The following is a 19,578-nucleotide window of genomic DNA, read 5'->3' on the forward strand; positions in this document are numbered from 1 at the left end:
TCAGAAGGTCATTGGGCCCCCCTCAGCCCCTCCCAGTTTCCCCCCTTCCCCCTCCCAGTTTTGGTTCCCTGTCCCAGTTTGGGAACAGGAAATACTGGTTGGGGGGGGGGCAGGGGACATTTTGACACGGGTGTGGGGGACAAAACCTGATGCTGAGACCACCTGAGACCCCCCAGACCCAAACCCTGAGACCCCCAGACCCAAATGGAGACCTTGGGATCCCTGAGACCCCCAGACCCAAATCCTGAGCCCCTTGGACCCAAACTGAGCCCCCCTGACCCAAACTGAGCCCCCCAGACCCAAACCCTGAGACCCCCAGACCCAAATCCTGAGCCCCCCAGACCCAAAACCTGAGATCCCCAGAGCCAAACTGAGACCCCCAGACCCAAATCCTGAGCCCCCCAGACGCAAAAGCTGAGATCCCCAGACCCAAACTAAGACCCCCAGAACGAAGGCCCCCAGACCCAAACTGAGGCCTTGGGACCCCTGAGACCCCCAGACCCAAAGCCTGAGACCCCCTGACCCAAGCTGACACCCCAGAGACCCCTCAGACCCAAACTGAGACCCCCCCACACACCAAAACTGAGACCCCCACACCCAAATCCTACCTGCGAGGAGCAGTGTTATAAGTGATCTAAAGAAATTTGCTGTTCAAATGAGAGAAAGAGTTAATAAAGCTATTATATTGTGTTAACTGCTTTGTTGGAATCACAAGTTAGAGTGTTATGCAATGCCTAACCACAAGTTCTGTAAGCTGCAAACTGATTTACCACAACGCAATGATGATTTAGCATATTGTACTTTGAAGCTGTTTGTTCTAAGCATATTAATGGGGAGCAATACGGAGGGGTCGGCCACGAAGAGTCCGGGTGATCAACCGTCATCCTGATGGAAGTTTCCAGAACCACGGCCTAATAGAGACTAATGACTTTAAAATTATTGGTGGACACCCCTCAACAACGGAGATGGCCCGTGAAAGGAGGAACCAACCCAGAGCTGGCCCGCGAAGAGGGAACCAAGCAGGATGCAGCCCATGAAATCTCCACCAATGGACTGATGACATGACTTTGGGGGGGAGGTGACAAAGGAGGGTATAATAAGTGCTGTTTCTGTTCCCCTTTGCGGACTGCGGCAGGAACAGGGGTTTCCTCCGGTCGCCTGGTCAGCCGTTTTTGCTTGTTTGTGGCATTAAAAAATCTTTTATAGCTTGCAACCTAAATTTAAAGCCTCATTACCTGTCACAAGGTACAGTTGTTGGAGTAGCCTAGGCACTTCTTGGGCAGGAAGAGTTTTCTGTGGTGGCACCTTTTGTCTGGTAGGAATCTTCATTTGGATTCAATATTTAAAAGGAGGGACCAGCCCTTGCAGTGCAGGGTAGAAAAAAGGGAACAGCAGCTCTTTCCACCAGGAAAAAAAGTGTGGAACCTTTGGCTTTGAGGTACAATTGCTGGGGAAGGCTGGGCACTTTGGCAGGAAGAGCTTTCTGTGGTGGCACCTTTTGTCTGGCAGGAATCTTCATTTGGAGTAAATTTTTCAGGAGGTGGGACCAGCTATTAAAGTACAGTGCTGAAAAAAGGAAACAGCAGCTATTTCCCTAAGGAGAAAAAGTCTGGAACCTTTGGCTTCAGGTGTAGTTGGTGCAGCCTGGGCACTTCTTGGGCAGGAAAAACTTTCCGTGGTGGCACCTTTTGTCTGGCAGGAATCTTCAGTTGGAGTAAATTTTTCAGGAGGTGGGACCGGCCATTGCAGCGCAGGGCAGAAAAAAGAGAACAGCAGCTCTTTCCCTAAGGAAAAAAAGTCTTGAACCTTAGTCTTTCAGCTGTAGTTGTTGGGGCAGTCTGGGCACTTCTCGGGCAGCAAGAGTTTTCTGTGGTGGCACATTTTGTCTGGCAGGAATATGCAGTTGGATTCAATTTTTCAGGAGGTGGGACCGGCCATTGAAGAGCAGGGCACAAAAAAGGGAAAAACTACTCTTTCCACCAGGAAAAAAAGTCTGGATCCTTCGGTTTCAGATGTAAGTGGTGGGCAGCCTGGTCACATCTTGGGCAGTAAGACCTCTCTGTTGGGGCACCTTTTGTCTGGCAGGAATCTTCATTTGGATTCAATTTTTCAGGAGGTGGGACTGGCCATTGAAGCGCAGGGCTTAAAAAAATGGAACAGCAGCTCTTCCCAACAGGAAAAAATTCGGGAAGCATTGGTTTCAGGTGCCATTGGTAGGGCAGCCTGGGCACTTTTTGGGCAGCAAAAAATTCCTGTGGTGGCAACTTTTTTTTAGGAGGAATCTTCATTTGGATTCACTATTCTAGGAGGTGGGACCGGCCGATGCAGAGCAGGGCAGAAAAAAGGGAACAGCAGCTCTTTCCACCAGGAAAAAAAGTCTGGATCCTTTGGTTTTGAGGTGTAGTTGGTGTAGCCTGGGTACTTCTTGGGTAGAAAGAGTTTTCTGTCGTGGCACATTTTGTCTGGCAGGTATCTTCAGTTGGATTTAATTTTCCAGGAGGTGGGACCGGTCATTGCAGCGCAGGACTGAAAAAAGGGAACAACAGCTCTTTCCCTAAGGAAAAAAAGTCTGGATCCTTTGGTTTCAAGTGTAGTTACTGGGGCAGGCTGGGTACTTCTTGGGCAGGAAGAGTTTTGTGTGGTGGCACATTTTGTCTGGTAGGAATCGTCAGTTGGAGTAAATTTTTCAGGAGAAGGGACAATAAATTTTCCAGGAGGTGGGACCGGCCATTGCAGTGCAGGACTGAAAAAAGGGAACAGCAGCTCTTTCCACGAGGAAAAAAAAGTCTGGAACCTTTGGCTTCAGGTGTAGTTTTTTGGGAAGCCTGGGCAATTCTTGGGCAGGAAGAGTTTTCTGTGGTGGCACCTTCTGTCTGGCAGGAACCTTTAGCTGGATTCAATTTTTTAAAAGGTGGGACTGGCCATTGCAGCAAAGAGCTGAAAAAACGGAACAGCAGCTCTTTCCCTAAGGAAAAAAAGTCTGGATCCTTTGGCTTCAGGAGTAGTTGGTGGGGCAGCCTGGGCACTTCTTGAGCACCAAGACCTTTCTGTGGTGGCAGCTTTTGTCTGGCAGGAATTTTCATTTACAATAAACTGTCCAGGAGGTGGGACCGGCCATTGCAGCGCAGGCCTGAAAAAAGGGAACTGCAGCTCTTTCCACCAGGAAAAAAGTCTGGATCCTTTGGCTTCAGGTGTAGTTGGTGGGGCAGGCTGGGCACTTCTAGGGCAGGAAGAGTTTTCTGTGGTGGCACCTTTTGTCTGGCAGGAATCTTCCGTTGGACTAAATTTTTCAGGAGGTGATACTGGTCATTGCAGCGCAGGACTAAAAAAAGGGAACAGCAGCACTTTCCGCAAAGAAAAAAAGGCAGGATCCTTTTGCTTCAGGTTTAGTTGGTACAGCCTGGGTACTTCTTGGCCAGGAAGAGTTTCTGTGGTGGCACCTTTTGTCTGGCAGGAATCTTCAGTTGGATTCAATTTTCCAGGAGGTGGGACCTGCCATTGCAGAGCAGGACTGAAAAGAGGGAACAGCAGCTCTTTCCCCCGGTAAAAAAAGTCTGGATCCTTTGGTTTCAGGTGCAGTTTTTGAGGCAGCCTGGGCATTTTTTGGGCAGGAAGAACTTTCTCTGGTGGAACCTTTTGTCTGGCAGGAATCTTCAGTTGGATTCAACTTTTAAAAGGTGGGACCGGCCACTGCAGCGCAGACATGAAAAAAGGGAACAACAGCTCTTTCCACCAGGAAAAAAAGTCTGGATCCTTTGGCTTCAGGTGTAGTTGGTGGGGCAGGCTGGGCACTTCTAGGGCAGGGAGAGTTTTCTGTGGTGGCACCTTTTGTCTGGCAGGAATCTTCAGTTGGAGTAAATTTTCCAGGAGATGGGACCGGCCATTGCAGAGTAGGACTGAAAAAAGGGAACAACAGCTCTTTCCACCAGGAAAAAAGTCTGGATCCATTGGCTTCAGGTGTAGTTTGTGCAGGCTGGGCACTTCTTGGGCAGCAAGAGCTTTCTGTTGTGGCACCTTTTGTCTGGCAGGAATCTTCAGTTGGATTCAATTTTCCAGGAGGTGGGACCGGCCATTGCAGAGCAGGACAGAAAAAAGGGAACAACAGCTCTTTCCACCAGGAAAAAAGTCTGGATCCTTTGGCTTCAGGTCTATTTGCTGCGGCAGGCTGGTTACTTCTTGGGCAGGAAGAGTTTTCTGTGGTAGCAACTTTTGTCTGGTAGGAATCTTCAGCTAGATTCAATTTTTTAAAAGGTGGGACCGGCCATTGCAGAGCAGGGCTGAAAAAAGGGAACAGCAGCTCTTTCCACCAGGAAAAAAAGGCTGGATCCTTTGGCTTCAGGTGTAGTTGGTAAGGCTGGCTGGGCACATCTTGGGGAACAAGAACTTTCTGTGGTGGCACCTTTTGTCTGGCAGGAATCTTCAGTTGGATTCAATTTTTTAAACGGTGGGACTGGCCATTGCAGCGAAGGGCTGAAAAAAGGGAACAGCAGCTCTTTCCACCAGGAAAAAAAGTCTGGATCCCTTGGCTTTGAGATGCAGTGGGTGTGGCAGCCTGGGTACTTCTTGGGCTAGATGAGTTTTCTGTGGTGGCACCTTTTGTCTGGCAGGAATCTTCATTTACAATAAATTTTCCAGGAGGAGGGACCGGCCATTGCAGTGCAGGGCTGAAAAAAGGGAACAGCAGCTCTTTCCACCAGGAAAAAAAGTCTGGATCCTTTGGCTTTGAGGTGCAGTTGGTGGGGCAGCCTGGGCACTTCTTGGCATAGATGAGTTCTCTGTTGTGGCACCTTTTGTATGGCAGGAATCTTCAGTTGGATTCAATTTTCCAGGAGGTGGGACCGACCATTGCAGCGCACTACTTAAAAAAGGGAACAGCAGCTCTTTCCACCAGGAAAAAATTCTGGAAGCTTTGGTTTCAGGTGTAGTTGGTGGGGCAGCCTGGGCACTTCTTGGGCATCAAGACCTTTCTGTGGTGGCACCTTTTGCCTGGCAGGAATCTTCATCTGGAGTAAAGTTTTCTGGAAGTGGGAACGGCCATTGCAGCACAGGTCTGAAAATAGGGAACAGCAGCTCTTTCCACCAGGAAAAAAAGTCTGGATCCTTTGGCTTCAGGTGCAGTTCTTTCGGCAGCCTGGGCACTTCTTGGGCAGCAAAGACCTTTCGGTGGTGGCACCTTTTGTCTGGCAGGAATCTTCATTTGGATTCAATTTTCCAGGAGGTGGGACCGGCCATTGTAGAGCAGGTCTGAAAAAAGGGAACAGCAGCTCTTTCCACCAGGAAAAAAAGTCTGGATCCTTTGGATTCAGGTGCAGTTGTTGAGGCAGCCTGGGCACTTCTTGGGTATCAAGACCTTTCCGTGGTAGCACCTTTTGTCTGGCAGGAATCTTCATTTGGATTCAATTTTCCAGGAGGTGGGACCGGCCATTGCAGTGCAGGGCTGAAAAAAGGGAACAGCAGCTCTTTCACCAGGAAAAAGTTCTGGAAGCTTTGTCTTTGAGGTGAAGTTGGTGGGGCAGCCTGGGCACTTCTTGGGCAGCAAAGACCTTTCTGTGGTGGCACCATTTCTCTGGCAGGAATCTTTAGTTGGATTCAATTTCTCTGGAGGTGGGACCGGCATTACAGAACAGGACTGAAAAAAGGGAACAGCAGCTCTTTCTACCAGGAAAAAATGTCTGGTACCTTTGGCTTTGAGGTGCAGATTTTGGGGCAGCCTGGACACTTCTTGGGCAGCAAAGACCTTTCTGTGGTGGCACCTTTTGTCTCGCAGGAATCTTCATCTGGAGTAAAGTTTTCTGGAGGTGAGACCGGCATTACAGAACAGGACTGCAAAAAGGGAACAGCAGCTCTTTCTACCAGGAAAAATATCTGGATCCTTTGGCTTCAGGTGTAGTTGGTGCAACCTGGGTACTTCTTGGGCAGGAAGAGTTTTCTGTAGTGGCACCTTTTCTCTGGCAGGAATCTTCAGTCCGATTCAATTTTCAAGGAGGTGGGGCCGACCATTGCAGCACTGGCCTGAAAAAAGGGAACAGCAGCTCTTTCCACCAGGAAAAAAAGTCTGGATCCTTTGGTTTTGAGGTGTAGTTGGTGGGGCAGCCTGGGCACTTCTTGGGCAGCAAGAGATTCCTGTGGTGGCACCTTTTGTCTGGCAGGAATCTTCATTTGGAGCAAAGATTTCTGGAGGTGGGACCGGCCACTGAAGAACAGGCTTGAAAAAAGGGAACAGCAGCTCTTTCTACCAGGAAAAAAAGTCTGGATCCTTTGGCTTCAGGTGCAGTTCTTGGGGCAGCCTGGGAACTTCTTGGGCATCAAGACCTTTCTGTGGTAGCACCTTTTGTCTGGCAGGAATCTTCATCTGGAGTAAAGTTTTCTGGAGGTGGGACCGGCCATTGCAGCACAGGACTGCAAAAAGGGAAAAGCAGCTCTTTCTACCAGGAAAAAAAGTCTGGATCCTTTGGTTTCAGGTGTAGTTAGTACAGTCTGGGTACTTCTTGGGCAGGAAGAGTTTTCTGTGGTGGCACCTTTTGTCTGGCAGGAATCTTCAGTCGGATTCAATTTTCCAGGAGGTGGGACCGGCCATTGCAGCGCAGGACTGAAAAAAGGGAACAGCAGCTCTTTCCCTGAGGAAAAAAAGTCTGGATCCTTTGGCTTCAGGTGTAGTTGTTGCAGCCTGGGTACTTCTTGGGATAGATGAGTTTTCTGTGGTGGCACCTTTTTTCTGGCAGGAATCTTCAGTAGGATTCAGTTTTTAAAAAGGTGGGACTGGAGATTGCAGTGCAGGGCAGAAAAAACGGAACAGCAGCTCTTTCCCTAAGGAAAAAAAGTCTGGATCCTTTGGCTTCAGGAGTAGTTGGTGGGGCAGCCTGGACACTTCTTGGGCAGCAAGAGTTTTTTGTAGTGGCAAATTTTGTCTGGCAGGAATATTCATTTGGATTAAATTTTTCACGAGGTGGGACCGGCCATTGCAGAGCAGGCCTGAAAAACGGGAACAGCAGTTCTTCACACCAGGAAAAAATCTGGAAGCTTTGGATTCAGGTGTAGTTTGTGCAGCCTGGGAACTTCTTGGGAAGGAAGTGTTTTTTGTGGCGGCACCTTTTGTCTGGCAGGAATCTTCATTTGGAGCAAAGTTTTCAGGAGGTGGGACGAGCCATTGTAGCAGGGCTGAAAAAGGGGAACAGCAGCTCTTTCACCCAGGGAAAAAAGTCTGGATCTTTTGGCGTCAGGTGCAGTTCTTGGGGCAGCCTGGGCACTTCTTGGGCATCAAGACGTTTCTGTGGTGGTACCTTTTGTCTGGCAGGAATCTTCATTTGCATTCAATTTTTTACAAGGTGGGACTGGCCATTGCAGAGCAGGGCTGAAAAAAGGGAACAGCAGCTCTTTCCACCAGGAAAAAAAGTCTGGATCCTTTGGTTTTGAGGTGTAGTTGATGGGGCAGCCTGGGCACTTCTTGGGCAGCAAGAGATTCCTGTGGTGGCACCTTTTGTCTGGCAGGAATCTTTATTTGGAGTAAATTTTCCAGGAGGTGGGACCGGCCATTGAAGAGCAGGTCTGGAAAAAGGGAACTGCAGCTCTTTCCACCAGGAAAAAAGTCTGGAAGCTTTGGCTTCAGGTGAAGTTGATGGGGCAGCCTGGGCACTTCTGGGGCAGCAAAGACCTTTCTATGGTGGCACCTTTTGTCTGGCAGGAATCTTCATTTGGAGCAAAGTTTTCTGGAGGTGGGACCGGCCATTGAAGAACAGGCTTGAAAAAAGGGAACAGCAGCTCTTTCTACCGGGAAAAAAAGTCTGAATCCTTTGGCTTCAGGTGCAGTTCTTGGGGCAGTCTGGGCACTTTTTGGGCAGCAAGAGATTCCTGTGGTGGCCCCTTTTGTCTGGCAGGAATCTTCAGTCGGATTCAATTTTCCAGGAGGTGGGACCGGCCATTGCAGCGCAGGACTGAAAAAAGGGAACAGCAGCTCTTTCCCTGAAGAAAAAAAGTCTGGATCCTTTGGCTTCAGGTGTAGTTGTTGCAGCCTGGGTACTTCTTGGGATAGATGAGTTTTCTGTGGTGGCACCTTTTTTCTGGCAGGAATCTTCAGTAGGATTCAGTTTTTAAAAAGGTGGGACTGGAGATTGCAGCGCAGGGCAGAAAAAACGGAACAGCAGCTCTTTCCCTAAGGAAAAAAAGTCTGGATCTTTTGGCGTCAGGTGCAGTTCTTGGGGCAGCCTGGGCACTTCTTGGGGAACAAGAACTTTCTGTGGTGGCACCTTTTGTCTGGCAGGAATCTTCATTTGGATTCAATTTTCCAGGAGGTGGGACCGGCCATTGCAGAGCAGGGCTGAAAAAAGGGAACTGCAGCTCTTTCCACCAGGAAAAAATTCTGGAAGCTTTGCCTTTGAGGTGAAGTTGGTGGGGCAGCCTGGGCACTTCTGGGGCAGCAAAGACCTTTCTGTGGTGGCACCATTTCTCTGGCAGGAATCTTTAGTTGGATTCAATTTCTCTGGAGGTGGGACCGGCATTACAGAACAGGACTGAAAAAAGGGAACAGCAGCTCTTTCCACCAGGAAAAAATTCTGGAAGCTTTGTCTTTGAGGTGTAGATTTTGGGACAGCCTGGGCACTTCTTGGGCAGCAAAGACCTTTCTGTGGTGGCACCTTTTCTCTGGCAGGAATCTTCATTTGGATTCAATTTTCCAGGAGGTGGGGCCGGCCATTGCAGCGCAGAGCTTAAAAAAGGGAAAAGCAGCTCTTTCCACCAGGAAAAAATCTGGAAGCTTTGACTTCAGGTGTAGTTTGTGCAGCCTGGAAACTTCTTGGGAAGGTAGAGTTTTTTGTGGTAGCACCTTTTGTCTGGCAGGAATCTTCATTTGGATTCAATTTTTTAAAAGGTGGGACCGGTCATTGCAGAGCAGGGTAGAAAAAAGGAACAGCAGCTCTTTCCACCAGGAAAAAAAGTCTGGAAGCTTTGTCATGGAGGTGCAGTTGTTGGGGTAGCCTGGGCACTTCTTGGGCAGGAAGAGCTTTCTGTGGTGGCGCCTTTTGTCTGGCAGGAATCTTCATCTGGAGTAAAGTTTTCTGGAGGTGGGACCGGCCATTGCAGCACAGCACTGAAAAAAGGGAACAGCAGCTCTTTCTACCAGGAAAAAAAGTCTGGATCCTTTGGTTTTGAGGTGTAGTTGGTGGGGCAGCCTGGGCACTTCTTGGGCAGCAAGAGATTCCTGAAGTGGCACCTTTTGTCTAGGAGGAATCTTCATTTGCATTCAATTTTCTAGGAGGTGGGACCGGCCCTTGCAGCGCAGGTCTGAAAAAAGGGAACAGCAGCTCTTTCCACCAGAAAAAAATCTGGAAGCTTTGGCTTCAGGTGTAGTTTGTGCAGCCTGGGAACTTCTTGGGAAGGAAGAGTTTTTTGTGGCGGCACCTTTTGTCTGGCAGGAATCTTCATTTAGAGTAAATTTTTCAGGAGGTGGGACAAGCCATTGCAGCAGGGCTGAAAAAAGGGAACAGCAGTTCTTTCCCTAAGGAAAAAAAGTCTGGATCCTTTGGCTTCAGGTGCAGTTGGTGCAGCCTGGGTACTTCTTGGGCAGTTAGACTTTTCTGTGGTGGCACCTTTTGTCTGGCAGGAATCTTCAGTTGCATTCAATTTTCCAGGAGGTGGGACCGGCCATTGCTGCGCAGGACTGAAAAAAGGGAACAGCAGCTCTTTCCCTGAGGAAAAAAAGTCTGGATCCTTTGGCTTCAGGAGTAGTTGGTGGGACAGCCTGGGCACTTCTTGGGCAGCAAGAGTTTTTTGCAGTGGCAAATTTTGTCTGGCAGGAATATTCATTTGGATTAAATTTTTCACGAGGTGGGACCGGCCATTGCAGAGCAGGCCTGAAAAACGGGAACAGCAACTCTTCACACCAGGAAAAAATCTGGAAGCTTTGGCTTCAGGTGCAGTTTGTGCAGCCTGGGAACTTCTTGGGAAGGAAGAGTTTTTTGTGGCGGCACCTTTTGTCTGGCAGGAATCTTCATTTAGAGTAAATTTTTCAGGAGGTGGGACGAGCCATTGTAGCAGGGCTGAAAAACGGAACAGCAGCTCTTTCACCCAGGGAAAAAAGTCTGGATCTTTTGGCGTCAGGTGCAGTTCTTGGGGCAGCCTGGGCACTTCTTGGGCATCAAGACGTTTCTGTGGTGGTACCTTTTGTCTGGCAGGAATCTTCATTTGCATTCAATTTTTTACAAGGTGGGACTGACCATTGCAGAGCAGGGCTGAAAAAAGGGAACAGCAGCTCTTTCCACCAGGAAAAAAAGTCTGGATCCTTTGGTTTTGAGGTGTAGTTGGTGGGGCAGCCTGGGCACTTCTTGGGCAGCAAGAGATTCCTGTGGTGGCACCTTTTGTCTGGCAGGAATCTTTATTTGGAGTAAATTTTCCAGGAGGTGGGACCGGCCATTGAAGAGCAGGTCTGGAAAAAGGGAACTGCAGCTCTTTCCACCAGGAAAAAAGTCTGGAAGCTTTGGCTTCAGGTGAAGTTGGTGGGGCAGCCTGGGCACTTCTGGGGCAGCAAAGACCTTTCTATGGTGGCACCTTTTGTCTGGCAGGAATCTTCATTTGGAGCAAAGTTTTCTGGAGGTGGGACCGGCCATTGAAGAACAGGCTTGAAAAAAGGGAACAGCAGCTCTTTCCACAAGGAAAAAAAGTCTGAATCCTTTGGCTTCAGGTGCAGTTCTTGGGGCAGTCTGGGCACTTTTTGGGCAGCAAGAGATTCCTGTGGTGGCCCCTTTTGTCTGGCAGGAATCTTCAGTAGGATTCAGTTTTTAAAAAGGTGGGACTGGAGATTGCAGCGCAGGGCAGAAAAAACGGAACAGCAGCTCTTTCCCTAAGGAGAAAAAGTCTGGATCCTTTGGCTTCAGGAGTAGTTGGTGGGGCAGCCTGGGCACTTCTTGGGCAGCAAGAGTTTTTTGTAGCGGCAAATTTTGTCTGGCAGGAATATTCATTTGGATTAAATTTTTCACGAGGTGGGACCGGCCATTGCAGAGCAGGCCTGAAAAACGGGAACAGCAACTCTTCACACCAGGAAAAAATCTGGAAGCTTTGGCTTCAGGTGTAGTTTGTGCAGCCTGGGAACTTCTTGGGAAGGAAGAGTTTTTTGTGGCGGCACCTTTTGTCTGGCAGGAATCTTCATTTAGAGTAAATTTTTCAAGAGGTGGGACGAGCCATTGTAGCAGGGCTGAAAAAAGGGAACAGCAGCTCTTTCACCCAGGGAAAAAAATCTGGATCTTTTGGCGTCAGGTGCAGTTCTTGGGGCAGCCTGGGCACTTCTTGGGCATCAAGACGTTTCTGTGGTGGTACCTTTTGTCTGGCAGGAATCTTCATTTGCATTCAATTTTTTACAAGGTGGGACTGGCCATTGCAGAGCAGGGCTGAAAAAAGGGAACAGCAGCTCTTTCCACCAGGAAAAAAAGTCTGGATCCTTTGGTTTTGAGGTGTAGTTGGTGGGGCAGCCTGGGCACTTCTTGGGCAGCAAGAGATTCCTGTGGTGGCACCTTTTGTCTGGCAGGAATCTTTATTTGGAGTAAATTTTCCAGGAGGTGGGACTGGCCATTGCAGAGCAGGGCTGAAAAAAGGGAACAGCAGCTCTTTCCACCAGGAAAAAAGTCTGGAAGCTTTGCCTTTGAGGTGAAGTTGGTGGGGCAGCCTGGGCACTTCTGGGGCAGCAAAGACCTTTCTGTGGTGGCACCATTTCTCTGGCAGGAATCTTTAGTTGGATTCAATTTCTCTGGAGGTGGGACCGGCATTACAGAACAGGACTGAAAAAAGGGAACAGCAGCTCTAGCCACCAGGAAAAAATTCTGGAAGCTTTGTCTTTGAGGTGTAGATTTTGGGACAGTCTGGGCACTTCTTGGGCAGCAAAGACCTTACTGTGGTGGCACCTTTTCTCTGGCAGGAATCTTCATTTGGATTCAATTTTCCAGGAGGTGGGGCCGGCCATTGCAGCGCAGAGCTTAAAAAAGGGAAAAGCAGCTCTTTCCACCAGGAAAAATTCTGGAAGTTTTGACTTCAGGTGTAGTTTGTGCAGCCTGGAAACTTCTTGGGAAGGTAGAGTTCTTTGTGGTAGCACCTTTTGTCTGGCAGGAATCTTCATTTGGATTCAATTTTTTAAAAGGTGGGACCGGTCATTGCAGAGCAGGGTAGAAAAAAGGAACAGCAGCTCTTTCCACCAGGAAAAAAAGTCTGGAAGCTTTGTCATGGAGGTGCAGTTGTTGGGGTAGCCTGGGCACTTCTTGGGCAGGAAGAGCTTTCTGTGGTGGCGCCTTTTGTCTGGCAGGAATCTTCATCTGGAGTAAAGTTTTCTGGAGGTGGGACCGGCCATTGCAGCACAGCACTGAAAAAAGGGAACAGCAGCTCTTTCCACCAGGAAAAAATCTGGAAGCTTTGGCTTCAGGTGTAGTTTGTGCAGCCTGGGAACTTCTTGGGAAGGAAGAGTTTTTTGTGGCGGCACCTTTTGTCTGGCAGGAATCTTCATTTAGAGTAAATTTTTCAGGAGGTGGGACAAGCCATAGCAGCAGGGCTGAAAAAAGGGAACAGCAGCTCTTTCCCTGAGGAAAAAAAGTCTGGATCTTTTGACGTCAGGTGCAGTTCTTGGGGCAGCCTGGGCACTTCTTGGGCATCAAGACCTTTCTGTGGTGGCACCTTTTGTCTGGCAGGAATCTTCATCTGGAGTAAAGTTTTCTGGAGGTGGGACCGGCCATTGCAGAGCAGGGCTGAAAAAAGGGAACAGCAGCTCTTTCCACCAGGAAAAAAAGTCTGGATCCTTTGGCTTCAGGTGTAGTTGGTGCAGCCTGGGTACTTCTTGGGCAGGAAGAGTTTTCTGTGGTGGCACCTTTTTTCTGGCAGGAATCTTTAGTAGGATTCAGTTTTTAAAAAGGTGGGACTGGAGATTGCAGCGCAGGGCAGAAAAAACGGAACAGCAGCTCTTTCCCTAAGGAAAAAAAGTCTGGATCCTTTGGTTTCAGGAGTAGTTGGTGGGGCAGCCTGGGCACTTCTTGGGCAGCAAGAGTTTTTTGTAGCGGCAAATTTTGTCTGGCAGGAATATTCATTTGGATTAAATTTTTCACGAGGTGGGACCGGCCATTGCAGAGCAGGCCTGAAAAACGGGAACAGCAGCTCTTCACACCAGGAAAAAATCTGGAAGCTTTGGCTTCAGGTGTAGTTTGTGCAGCCTGGGAACTTCTTGGGAAGGAAGTGTTTTTTGTGGTGGCACCTTTTGTCTGGCAGGAATCTTCATTTGGAGCAAAGTTTTCAGGAGGTGGGACGAGCCATTGTAGCAGGGCTGAAAAAGGGGAACAGCAGCTCTTTCACCCAGGGAAAAAAGTCTGGATCTTTTGGCGTCAGGTGCAGTTCTTGGGGCAGCCTGGGCACTTCTTGGGCATCAAGACGTTTCTGTGGTGGTACCTTTTGTCTGGCAGGAATCTTCATTTGCATTCAATTTTTTACAAGGTGGGACTGGCCATTGCAGAGCAGGGCTGAAAAAAGGGAACAGCAGCTCTTTCCACCAGGAAAAAAAGTCTGGATCCTTTGGTTTTGAGGTGTAGTTGGTGGGGCAGCCTGGGCACTTCTTGGGCAGCAAGAGATTCCTGTGGTGGCACCTTTTGTCTGGCAGGAATCTTTATTTGGAGTAAATTTTCCAGGAGGTGGGACCAGCCATTGAAGAGCAGGTCTGGAAAAAGGGAACTGCAGCTCTTTCCACCAGAAAAAAAGTCTGGAAGCTTTGGCTTCAGGTGAAGTTGGTGGGGCAGCCTGGGCACTTCTGGGGCAGCAAAGACCTTTCTATGGTGGTACCTTTTGTCTGGCAGGAATCTTCATTTGGAGCAAAGTTTTCTGGAGGTGGGACCGGCCATTGAAGAACAGGCTTGAAAAAAGGGAACAGCAGCTCTTTCTACCGGGAAAAAAAGTCTGAATCCTTTGGCTTCAGGTGCAGTTCTTGGGGCAGTCTGGGCACTTTTTGGGCAGCAAGAGATTCCTGTGGGGGCCCCTTTTGTCTGGCAGGAATCTTCAGTCGGATTCAATTTTCCAGGAGGTGGGACCGGCCATTGCAGCGCTGGACTGAAAAAAGGGAACAGCAGCTCTTTCCCTGAGGAAAAAAAGTCTGGATCCTTTGGCTTCAGGTGTAGTTGTTGCAGCCTGGGTACTTCTTGGGATAGATGAGTTTTCTGTGGTGGCACCTTTTTTCTGGCAGGAATCTTCAGTAGGATTCAGTTTTTAAAAAGGTGGGACTGGAGATTGCAGCGCAGGGCAGAAAAAACGGAACAGCAGCTCTTTCCCTAAGGAAAAAAAGTCTGGATCCTTTGGCTTCAGGAGTAGTTGGTGGGGCAGCCTGGGCACTTCTTGGGCAGCAAGAGTTTTTTGTAGCGGCAAATTTTGTCTGGCAGGAATATTCATTTGGATTAAATTTTTCACGAGGTGGGACCGGCCATTGCAGAGCAGGCCTGAAAAACGGGAACAGCAGCTCTTCACACCAGGAAAAAATCTGGAAGCTTTGGCTTCAGGTGTAGTTTGTGCAGCCTGGAAACTTCTTGGGAAGGAAGAGTTTTTTGTGGCGGCACCTTTTGTCTGGCAGGAATCTTCATTTAGAGTAAATTTTTCAGGAGGTGGGACGAGCCATTGTAGCAGGGCTGAAAAAAGGGAACAGCAGCTCTTTCACCCAGGGAAAAAAGTCTGGATCTTTTGGCGTCAGGTGCAGTTCTTGGGGCAGCCTGGGCACTTCTTGGGGAACAAGAACTTTCTGTGGTGGCACCTTTTGTCTGGCAGGAATCTTCATTTGGATTCAATTTTCCAGGAGGTGGGACCGGCCATTGCAGAGCAGGGTTGAAAAAAGGGAACAGCAGCTCTTTCCACCAGGAAAAAAGTCTGGAAGCTTTGCCTTTGAGGTGAAGTTGGTGGGGCAGCCTGGGCACTTCTTGGGCAGCAAAGACCTTTCTGTGGTGGCACCATTTCTCTGGCAGGAATCTTTAGTTGGATTCAATTTCTCAAGAGGTGGGACCGGCATTACAGAACAGGACTGAAAAAAGGGAACAGCAGCTCTAGCCACCAGGAAAAAATTCTGGAAGCTTTGTCTTTGAGGTGTAGATTTTGGGACAGTCTGGGCACTTCTTGGGCAGCAAAGACCTTACTGTGGTGGCACCTTTTCTCTGGCAGGAATCTTCATTTGGATTCAATTTTCCAGGAGGTGGGGCCGGCCATTGCAGCGCAGAGCTTAAAAAAGGGAAAAGCAGCTCTTTCCACCAGGAAAAATTCTGGAAGTTTTGACTTCAGGTGTAGTTTGTGCAGCCTGGAAACTTCTTGGGAAGGTAGAGTTCTTTGTGGTAGCACCTTTTGTCTGGCAGGAATCTTCATTTGGATTCAATTTTTTAAAAGGTGGGACCGGTCATTGCAGAGCAGGGTAGAAAAAAGGAACAGCAGCTCTTTCCACCAGGAAAAAAAGTCTGGAAGCTTTGTCATGGAGGTGCAGTTGTTGGGGTAGCCTGGGCACTTCTTGGGCAGGAAGAGCTTTCTGTGGTGGCGCCTTTTGTCTGGCAGGAATCTTCATCTGGAGTAAAGTTTTCTGGAGGTGGGACCGGCCATTGCAGCACAGCACTGAAAAAAGGGAACAGCAGCTCTTTCTACCAGGAAAAAAAGTCTGGATCCTTTGGTTTTGAGGTGTAGTTGGTGGGGCAGCCTGGGCACTTCTTGGGCAGCAAGAGATTCCTGTAGTGGCACCTTTTGTCTAGGAGGAATCTTCATTTGCATTCAATTTTCCAGGAGGTGGGACCGGCCATTGCAGCGCAGGTCTGAAAAAAGGGAACAGCAGCTCTTTCCACCAGGAAAAAATCTGGAAGCTTTGGCTTCAGGTGCAGTTTGTGCAGCCTGGGAACTTCTTGGGAAGGAAGAGTTTTTTGTGGCGGCACCTTTTGTCTGGCAGGAATCTTCATTTAGAGTAAATTTTTCAGGAGGTGGGACAAGCCATTGCAGCAGGGCTGAAAAAAGGGAACAGCAGCTCTTTCCACCAGGAAAAAAAGTCTGGATCTTTTGACGTCAGGTGCAGTTCTTGGGGCAGTCTGGGCACTTCTTGGGCAGGAAGACCTTTCTGTGGTGGCACCTTTTGTCTGGCAGGAATCTTCATCTGGAGTAAAGTTTTCTGGAGGTGGGACCGGCCATTGCAGCACTGGAGTGAAAAAAGGGAACAGCAGCTCTTTTTTACCAGGAAAAAAATCTGGATCCTTTGGCTTCAGGTGTAGTTGGTGCAGCCTGGGTACTTCTTGGGATAGATGAGTTTTCTGTGGTGGCACCTTTTTTCTGGCAGGAATCTTCAGTAGGATTCAGTTTTTAAAAAGGTGGGACTGGAGATTGCAGCGCAGGGCAGAGAAAACGGAACAGCAGCTCTTTCCCTAAGGAAAAAAAGTCTGGATCCTTTGGCTTCAGGAGTAGTTGGTGGGGCAGCCTGGGCACTTCTTGGGCAGCAAGAGTTTTTTGTAGCGGCAAATTTTGTCTGGCAGGAATATTCATTTGGATTAAATTTTTCACGAGGTGGGACCGGCCATTGCAGAGCAGGCCTGAAAAACGGGAACAGCAGCTCTTCACACCAGGAAAAAATCTGGAAGCTTTGGCTTCAGGTGTAGTTTGTGCAGCCTGGAAACTTCTTGGGAAGGAAGAGTTTTTTGTGGCGGCACCTTTTGTCTGGCAGGAATCTTCATTTAGAGTAAATTTTTCAGGAGGTGGGACGAGCCATTGTAGCAGGGCTGAAAAAGGGGAACAGCAGCTCTTTCACCCAGGGAAAAAAGTCTGGATCTTTTGGCGTCAGGTGCAGTTCTTGGGGCAGCCTGGGCACTTCTTGGGGAACAAGAACTTTCTGTGGTGGCACCTTTTGTCTGGCAGGAATCTTCAGTTGGATTCAGTTTTCCAGGAGGTGGGACCGGCCATTGCAGAGCAGGGCTGAAAAAAGGGAACAGCAGCTCTTTCCACGAGGAAAAACGTCTGGAAGCTTTGCCTTTGAGGTGAAGTTGGTGGGGCAGCCTGGGCACTTCTGGGGCAGCAAAGACCTTTCTGTGGTGGCACCATTTCTCTGGCAGGAATCTTTAGTTGGATTCAATTTCTCAGGAGGTGGGACCGGCATTACAGAACAGGACTGAAAAAAGGGAACAGCAGCTCTAGCCACCAGGAAAAAATTCTGGAAGCTTTGTCTTTGAGGTGTAGATTTTGGGACAGCCTGGGCACTTCTTGGGCAGCAAAGACCTTTCTGTAGTGGCACCTTTTCTCTGGCAGGAATCTTCATTTGGATTCAATTTTCCAGGAGGTGGGGCCGGCCATTGCAGTGCAGGACTGAAAAAGGGAAAAGCAGCTCTTTCCACCAGGAAAAAATCTGGAAGCTTTGACTTCAGGTGTAGTTTGTGCAGCCTGGAAACTTCTTGGGAAGGTAGAGTTTTTTGTGGTAGCACCTTTTGTCTGGCAGGAATCTTCATTTGGATTCAATTTTTTAAAAGGTGGGACCGGTCATTGCAGAGCAGGGTAGAAAAAAGGAACAGCAGCTCTTTCCACCAGGAAAAAAAGTCTGGAAGCTTTGTCATGGAGGTGCAGTTGTTGGGGTAGCCTGGGCACTTCTTGGGCAGGAAGAGCTTTCTGTGGTGGCGCCTTTTGTCTGGCAGGAATCTTCATCTGGAGTAAAGTTTTCTGGAGGTGGGACCGGCCATTGCAGCACAGCACTGAAAAAAGGGAACAGCAGCTCTTTCTACCAGGAAAAAAAGTCTGGATCCTTTGGTTTTGAGGTGTAGTTGGTGGGGCAGCCTGGGCACTTCTTGGGCAGCAAGAGATTCCTGTAGTGGCACCTTTTGTCTAGGAGGAATCTTCATTTGGATTCAATTTTCCAGGAGGTGGGACCGGCCATTGCAGCGCAGGTCTGAAAAAAGGGAACAGCAGCTCTTTCCACCAGGAAAAAAAGTCTGGATCCTTTGGTTTTGAGGTGTAGTTGGTGGGGCAGCCTGGGCACTTCTTGGGCAGCAAGAGATTCCTGTGGTGGCACCTTTTGTCTGGCAGGAATCTTTATTTGGAGTAAATTTTCCAGGAGGTGGGACCGGCCATTGAAGAGCAGGTCTGGAAAAAGGGAACTGCAGCTCTTTCCACCAGGAAAAAAGTCTGGAAGCTTTGGCTTCAGGTGAAGTTGGTGGGGCAGCCTGGGCACTTCTGGGGCAGCAAAGACCTTTCTATGGTGGCACCTTTTGTCTGGCAGGAATCTTCATTTGGAGCAAAGTTTTCTGGAGGTGGGACCGGCCATTGAAGAACAGGCTTGAAAAAAGGGAACAGCAGCTCTTTCCACAAGGAAAAAAAGTCTGAATCCTTTGGCTTCAGGTGCAGTTCTTGGGGCAGTCTGGGCACTTTTTGGGCAGCAAGAGATTCCTGTGGTGGCCCCTTTTGTCTGGCAGGAATCTTCATTTGGATTCAATTTTTTAAAAGGTGGGACTGGAGATTGCAGCGCAGGGTAGAAAAAAGGAACAGCAGCTCTTTCCACCAGGAAAAAAAGTCTGGAAGCTTTGTCATGGAGGTGCAGTTGTTGGGGTAGCCTGGGCACTTCTTGGGCAGGAAGAGCTTTCTGTGGTGGCGCCTTTTGTCTGGCAGGAATCTTCATCTGGAGTAAAGTTTTCTGGAGGTGGGACCGGCCATTGCAGCACAGCACTGAAAAAAGGGAACAGCAGCTCTTTCTACCAGGAAAAAAAGTCTGGATCCTTTGGTTTTGAGGTGTAGTTGGTGGGGCAGCCTGGGCACTTCTTGGGCAGCAAGAGATTCCTGTAGTGGCACCTTTTGTCTAGGAGGAATCTTCATTTGCATTCAATTTTCCAGGAGGTGGGACCGGCCATTGCAGCGCAGGTCTGAAAAAAGGGAACAGCAGCTCTTTCCACCAGGAAAAAATCTGGAAGCTTTGGCTTCAGGTGTAGTTTGTGCAGCCTGGGAACTTCTTGGGAAGGAAGAGTTTTTTGTGGCGGCACCTTTTGTCTGGCAGGAATCTTCATTTGGAGTAAATTTTTCAGGAGGTGGGACAAGCCATTGCAGCAGGGCTGAAAAAAGGGAACAGCAGCTCTTTCCACCAGGGAAAAAAGTCTGGATCTTTTGACGTCAGGTGCAGTTCCTGGGGCAGCCTGGGAACTTCTTGGGCATCAAGACCTTTCTGTGGTGGCACCTTTTGTCTGGCAGGAATCTTTATCTGGAGTAAAGTTTTCTGGAGGTGGGACCGGCCATTGCAGCACAGGACTGCAAAAAGGGAACAGCAGCTCTTTCTACCAGGAAAAAAATCTGGATCCTTTGGCTTCAGGTGTAGTTGGTGCAGCCTGGGTACTTCTTGGGCAGGAAGAGTTTTCTGTGGTGGCACCTTTTGTCTGGCAGGAATCTTCAGTCGGATTCAATTTTCCAGGAGGTGGGACCGGCCATTGCAGCGCAGGACTGAAAAAAGGGAACAGCAGCTCTTTCCCTGAGGAAAAAAAGTCTGGATCCTTTGGCTTCAGGTGTAGTTGTTGCAGCCTGGGTACTTCTTGGGATAGATGAGTTTTCTGTGGTGGCACCTTTTTTCTGGCAGGAATCTTCAGTAGGATTCAGTTTTTA

General features: G+C 48.9%; 2 pseudogenes; one reads left to right on the forward strand and one right to left on the reverse strand.

Moving 5' to 3' along the window:
• The window catches only part of LOC127474811 (zinc finger protein 208-like), a 1,297,692-nt pseudogene that overhangs the window by 538,432 nt on the left and 739,682 nt on the right, over positions 1-19,578 (forward strand).
• The window catches only part of LOC127474844 (zinc finger protein OZF-like), a 182,655-nt pseudogene that overhangs the window by 28,281 nt on the left and 134,796 nt on the right, over positions 1-19,578 (reverse strand).

Source organism: Manacus candei, unplaced genomic scaffold (genome assembly GCF_025592945.1).
Source record: "Manacus candei isolate 608988 ecotype Guabito, Panama unplaced genomic scaffold, ASM2559294v1 h1tg000045l, whole genome shotgun sequence".
NCBI classification, from domain to species: domain Eukaryota; kingdom Metazoa; phylum Chordata; class Aves; order Passeriformes; family Pipridae; genus Manacus; species Manacus candei.